Below are 6,000 nucleotides of genomic sequence, written 5' to 3'. Positions count from 1 at the left end.
CGCTCCGAGTGACTGAACCTCGTGGCGATGAGGGCCTCCCTCACCGCCCTGCTCTGTCAGACCCTTACCGCTGCATGTCCTCCACCCCTCGACTTCTCCTCAGCCTCCTCCTTCACATCCTCCTGGACCCACTCCTCCTTAGGGGCGTCTGCCTGGCCATTCTCCTCCTCCAAGAAATCTCCCTGCTGCTGCGCCAGGTTGTGGAGCACACAGCAGACCACCATGATGCGGGAAATCTTCTGAGGGCTGTACTGGAGGGCACTGTAAGAAGTCTCACAACACCGGCACGGTAGCACAGTGGTTAGTATTGCTGCTTCACAGCTCCAGGGACCTGGGTTCAATTCCCGGCTTGGGTCACTGTGGAGTTTGCACATTCTCCTCGTGTCTGCATGGGTTTCCTCTGGGTGCTCTGGTTTCCTCCCACAGTCCAAAGATGTGCGGGTTAGGTTGATTGGCCATGCTAAAATTGCCCTTAGTGTCCTGAGATACGTAGGTTAGAGGGATTAGTGGGTAAATATGTAGGGATATGGGGGTAGGGCCTGGGTGGGATTGTGGTCAGTGCAGACTTGATGGGCTGAATGGCCTCTTTCTGTACTGTAGGATTTCTATGAACTCTATGAACCAGATTAAATTCCAACAGGTTTATTTGGTAGCACAAGCTTTCAGAGCACTGCCCCTTCATCATGAGTGGGAGTTGTGTTCACAAACAGGGCATATATAAACACAAACTCAATTTACAAGATAATGGTTGGAATGTGAGTCTTTACAGGTAATCAAGTCTTAAAGGTACAGACAATGTGAGTGGAGAGAGGGTTAAGCACAGGTTAAAGAGATGTGTATTGTCTCCAGCCAGAACAGTTCGTGAGATTTTGCAAGCCCAGACAAGTCGTGGGGGTTACAGATAGTGTGACATGAACCCAAGATGCCGGTTGAGGCCGTCCTCATGTGTGCGGAACTTGGCTATCAGTTTCTGCTCAGCGATTCTGCATTGTCTGTGTTGTGAAGGCCACCTTGGAGAACGCTTACCCGAAGATCATAGGCTGAACGCTCGTGACTGCTGAAGTGTTCCCCAACAGTAAGAGGGCACCGCCAGAGCAGTCCAGTCAACGGAACTGCATCTTCAAGAGCCCAATGCACTGCTTGACGATGGACTGGATAGCATGGGCCTCATTATAACAGGTCTCCGAATCGGTCTCTGGCGTTCATACTGGCAGGTAGCCCTTGTCCCCCACAAGGTATCCCGGCAGCTTGGCTGGTCTTTGAAGAATCCGGGGATGTCAGAGCTCCGCAAGTTACCCGAGTACACATGCATGACATTCATCTTGTGGTGACACACGAGCTGCACGTTCAGGGAATGGAACCCCTTCCTGTTCACAAAGCAGAGTGCCTGACATTTTGGGGACTGCAGGGTGATGTGTGTGCAATCGATAGATGCCTGCATGTTCGGCATGCCAGTAATTGTGGCGAAGAATGCAGCCCGGGCTTCCTGCTGGACCTGGTCTAAATCAAAAAGCAAAGAACAGTGCAGCACACAAACAGGCCCTTCAGCCCTCAAAGCCTATGCTGACCATGATGCCTGCCTAAACTGCACTTATGGAGTCCATGTCCTTCCATTCCCATCCTATTCATGTATTCTTCGCGATGCCCCTTAAATGCCATCATCTTAACTCCTCCCACCACCATCCCGGGCAGTGCGTTCCAGACATTCACCACCCTCTGTGCAAAAAACTGACCTGCCCAGGGGAACAGGTCATGTCACCTCACGGACACACTTGTGGACCGAGGACTAGGAGATTCCACAGTGAGAAAGAGAGAGAGCGAGAGAGAGAGACAGAGACAAGCACAAGAGGGGTTCCCATCGAGGGCAGCACTGCAGAGTCTAGGCAGTGTGAGGAGCCATATCAACAGCTGCAGAGCTCCCTTGATTGGAGCAGCAACTGGCAGAGTTGAACAAAGAACAAAGACAAAGTACAGCACAGGAAACAGGCCCTTCGGCCCTCCAAGCCTGTGCCACTTATTGGTCCAACTAGACCATTCATTTGTATCCCTCCATTCCCAGACTGCTCATGTGACTATCCAGGTAAGTCTTAAACGATGCCAGCGTGTCTGCCTCCACCACCCTACTTGGCAGCGCATTCCAGGCCCCCACCACTCTGTAAAAAACGTCCCTCTGATATCTGAGTTATACCTCGCCCCTCTCACCTTGAGCCCGTGACCCCTTGTGATTGTCACCTCCGACCTGGGAAAAAGCTTCCCACTGTTTACCCTATCTATACCCTTCATAATTTTGTACACCTCTATTAGGTCTCCCCTCATTCTCCGACTTTCCAGGGAGAACAAGCCCAGTTTACCCAATCTCTCCTCATAGCTAAGACCCTCCATACCAGGCAACATCCTGGTAAACCTTCTCTGCACTCTCTCTAAAGCCTCCACGTCCTTCTGGTAGAACTGGACGCAGTACTCCAAATGTGGCCTAACCAGTGTTCTATACAGCTACAACATCAGACTCCAGCTTTTATACTCTATACCCCGTCCTATAAAGCAAGCGTACCATATGCCTTCTTCACCACCTTCTCCACCTGTGCTGCCACCTTCAAGGATTTGTGGACTTGCACACCTAGGTCCCTCTGTGTTTCTATACTCTTGATGGCTCTGCCATTTATTGTATAACTCCCCCCTACATTAGTTCTTCCAAAATGCATCACTTCGCATTTATCTGGATTAAATTCCATCTGCCATTTCTCCGCCCAATTTTCCAGCCGATCTATATCCTGCTGTATTGTCCGACAATGTTCATCGCTATCCACAAGTCCAGCCATCTTTGTGTCATCCGCAAACTTGCTGATAACACCAGTTACACCTTCTTCCAAATCATTTATATATATCACAAATAGCAGAGGTCCCAGTACAGAGCCCTGCGGAACACCACTGTCATGATGTGGAGATGCCGGCGTTGGACTGGGGTAAACACAGTAAGAAGTTTAACAACACCAGGTTAAAGTCCAACAGGTTTATTTGGTAGCAAAAGCCACACAAGCTTTCGGAGCTCTTAGCCCCTTCTTCAGGTGAGTGGGAATTCTGTTCACAAACAGAGCTTATAAAGACACAGACTCAAATTACATGAATAATGGTTGGAATGCGAATACTTACAACTAATCAAGTCTTTAAGAAACGAAACAATGTGAGTGGAGAGAGCATCAAGACAGGCCAAAAAGATGTGTATTGTCTCCAGACAAGACAGCCAGTGAAACTCTGCAGGTCCACGCAACTGTGGGAGTTACAAATAGTGTGACATGAACCCAATATCCCGGTTGAGGCCGTCCTCGTGTGTGCGGGCCCGGTCACGGGCATTCGGCCTCTGATATTCGGGTAAGCGTTCTCCAAGGCGGCCTTCGCGACACACGACGGCGCAGAGTCGCTGAGCAGAAACTGATAGCCAAGTTCCGCACACACGAGGACGGCCTCAACCGGGATATTGGGTTCATGTCACACTATTTGTAACTCCCACAGTTGCGTGGACCTGCAGAGTTTCACTGGCTGTCTTGTCTGGAGACAATACACATCTTTTTGGCCTGTCTTGATGCTCTCTCCACTCACATTGTTTCGTCTCTTAAAGACTTGATTAGTTGTAAGTATTCGCATTCCAACCATTATTCATGTAAATTGTTGTTGTGTCTTTATATGCTCTGCTTGTGAACAGAATTCCCACTCACCTGAAGAAGGGGCTTGCAGCTCCAAAAGCTTGTGTGGCTTTTGCTACCAAATAAACCTGTTGGACTTTAACCTGGTGTTGTTAAACTTCTTACTGTGAACACCACTGTCACAGACCTCCAGCCGGAAAAAGACCCTTCGACTGCTACCCTCTGTCTCCTGTGGCCAACTTGATGTCTGTGTCGATATGCGCGATCTTCTTGCAGATCCTCTCCACTTGGAGCCGGCAGTTTGCGGTGTCGATGGTAGTCATAATGTCTCCACATCCTGTGGCCAAGCCAGTTTTCTACCCATCTCATCACCTCTCCTTGTATCCCATGAGCCTTAACCTTCTTAACCAATCTGCCATGAGGGACTTTGTCAAATGCCTTACTGAAATCCATATAGACGACATCCACGGCCCTTCCTTCGTCAACCGTTTTGTCACTTCCTCAAAAAACTCCACCAAATTTGTAAGGCACGACCTCCCTCTTACACAACCATGCTGTCTGTCACTAATGAGATTGTTCCGTTCTAAATGCGCATACATCCTGTCTCTAAGAATCCTCTCCAACAACTTCCCTACCACGGACATCAAGCTCACTGGCCTATAATTACCTGGGTCATCCCTGCTACCCTTCTTAAATAACGGTACCACATTCGCTATCCTCCAATCCTCAGGGACCTCACCTGTGTCCAATGAAGAGACAAAGATTTCCATCAGAGGCCCAGCAATTACATCTCGTCTCCCTGAGCAGTCTAGGATAGATGCCATCAGGGCCTGGGGATTTGTCAGTTTCAATGTTACCTAAAAAACCTAACACTTCCTCCCTTATAATGGAGATTCATTGCTATTTGTTTCTGTTAGTGGGGTTTGGAATGGAATGTCAGCAGTCAGCCATAGAGCCTCAAGCAATCACAGAATTCCTACGATTTAAAAGGTCATTCGGCCTATCGAGCCTGCATCAATACCAATCCCACCTCGGCCCTATCCCCAGGTATTTACCCCAGTAGTGCCCCTGACATTAAGGGGCAATTTAGCATGGCCAATCAACCTAATGCGCACATAGAGTCATAGAGGTTTATAGCATGGAAACAGACCCTTTGGCCCAACTTGTCCATGCCGCCCCTTTGTTTTTAACCACTAAGCTAGTCCCAATTGCCCACGTTTGGCCCATATCCCTCGATAGCCATATGTAACTGTCTAAATGGGCAGGTTGTTCCAGACGCTCACCACCCTCTGTGTGAAAAAATTGCCCCTCTGGACCCTTTTTTTATCTCTCCCCTCTCACCTTAAACCTATGCCCTCTAGTTTTAGACTCCTCGAAGAAAAGATATTGACTATCTAGCTGATCTATGCCCCTCATTATTTTATAGACCTCGATAAGATCACCCCTCAGCCTTCTACGCTCCAAAGAAAAAAGTCCCAGTCCATCCAGCCTCTGCTTATAATTCAAACCATCAAGTTCGATAGCATCCTAGTAATATTTTTCTGCACTCTTTCTAGTTTAATAATATCCTTGGAGTGTTGAAGGAATCCGGAGCATCGGTAGGAAACCCACGAAAACGCGGGGAGAATGTGCAAACTCTACACAGTCACCCAAGGCTGGAATTGAACCCAGGTCTCTGGCACTGAGAGGCAGCAATGCTGACCACTGTGCCACCATGCCACCCTGTCCAACAGACAGCTGGCAACGTCAGTGGGGGTCAACCTCATTTGCAACCCCTCTGGGGTTGTGCAGTGGGAATGTGTGCAACACAAGCCCTGAGCCAACACTGCACTTCGTTGGAATCTCAGACCAGTGCAAGCCCCACCCCCAAACCACTGCACCCATTCAAGTCTCTCCACCCTAGCCTGCACCATGGCCACAGCTGAAACCCCTCCCCCCTGCACCCCGGAGTTGGAGGTTGGAGTTCATGGTACTCACCTCCTCGCTTGCCTTTGTCATTGCTGCGTCTGAACCACACTTAAATGGAGCAGCTGTACTTCTCACCGGTGTGATGTCTGACCGACCAGGTGGTTAATGTAACTGAGGGGAGATGGTTGCATGCTGAACTCGCTAATGATATTGAAATACATTCAAATGCATACAAATTGATGTCTTGCCCATTTTGGGAGCGAAGCTGTTCACGCCTGGAAAAAATGGCTGGTAAGATGGGAACTGGCGTGAAACCGGACGCGTTTCTGAAATATCGTTTTCACACAATCTTACCATCTCGCCTCACCGAATGACGATCGGGACAAGGTCGTTAGATCGCGCCCTCAGAATCTTTTGGGGGAAAATTCCGCCCATCTTGTTGGTCTGCCGA

The sequence above is a fragment of the Mustelus asterias genome, chromosome 7, assembly GCF_964213995.1.
Source record: "Mustelus asterias chromosome 7, sMusAst1.hap1.1, whole genome shotgun sequence".
Lineage (NCBI taxonomy): Eukaryota > Metazoa > Chordata > Chondrichthyes > Carcharhiniformes > Triakidae > Mustelus > Mustelus asterias.
This window is presented reverse-complemented; position numbering follows the sequence as displayed.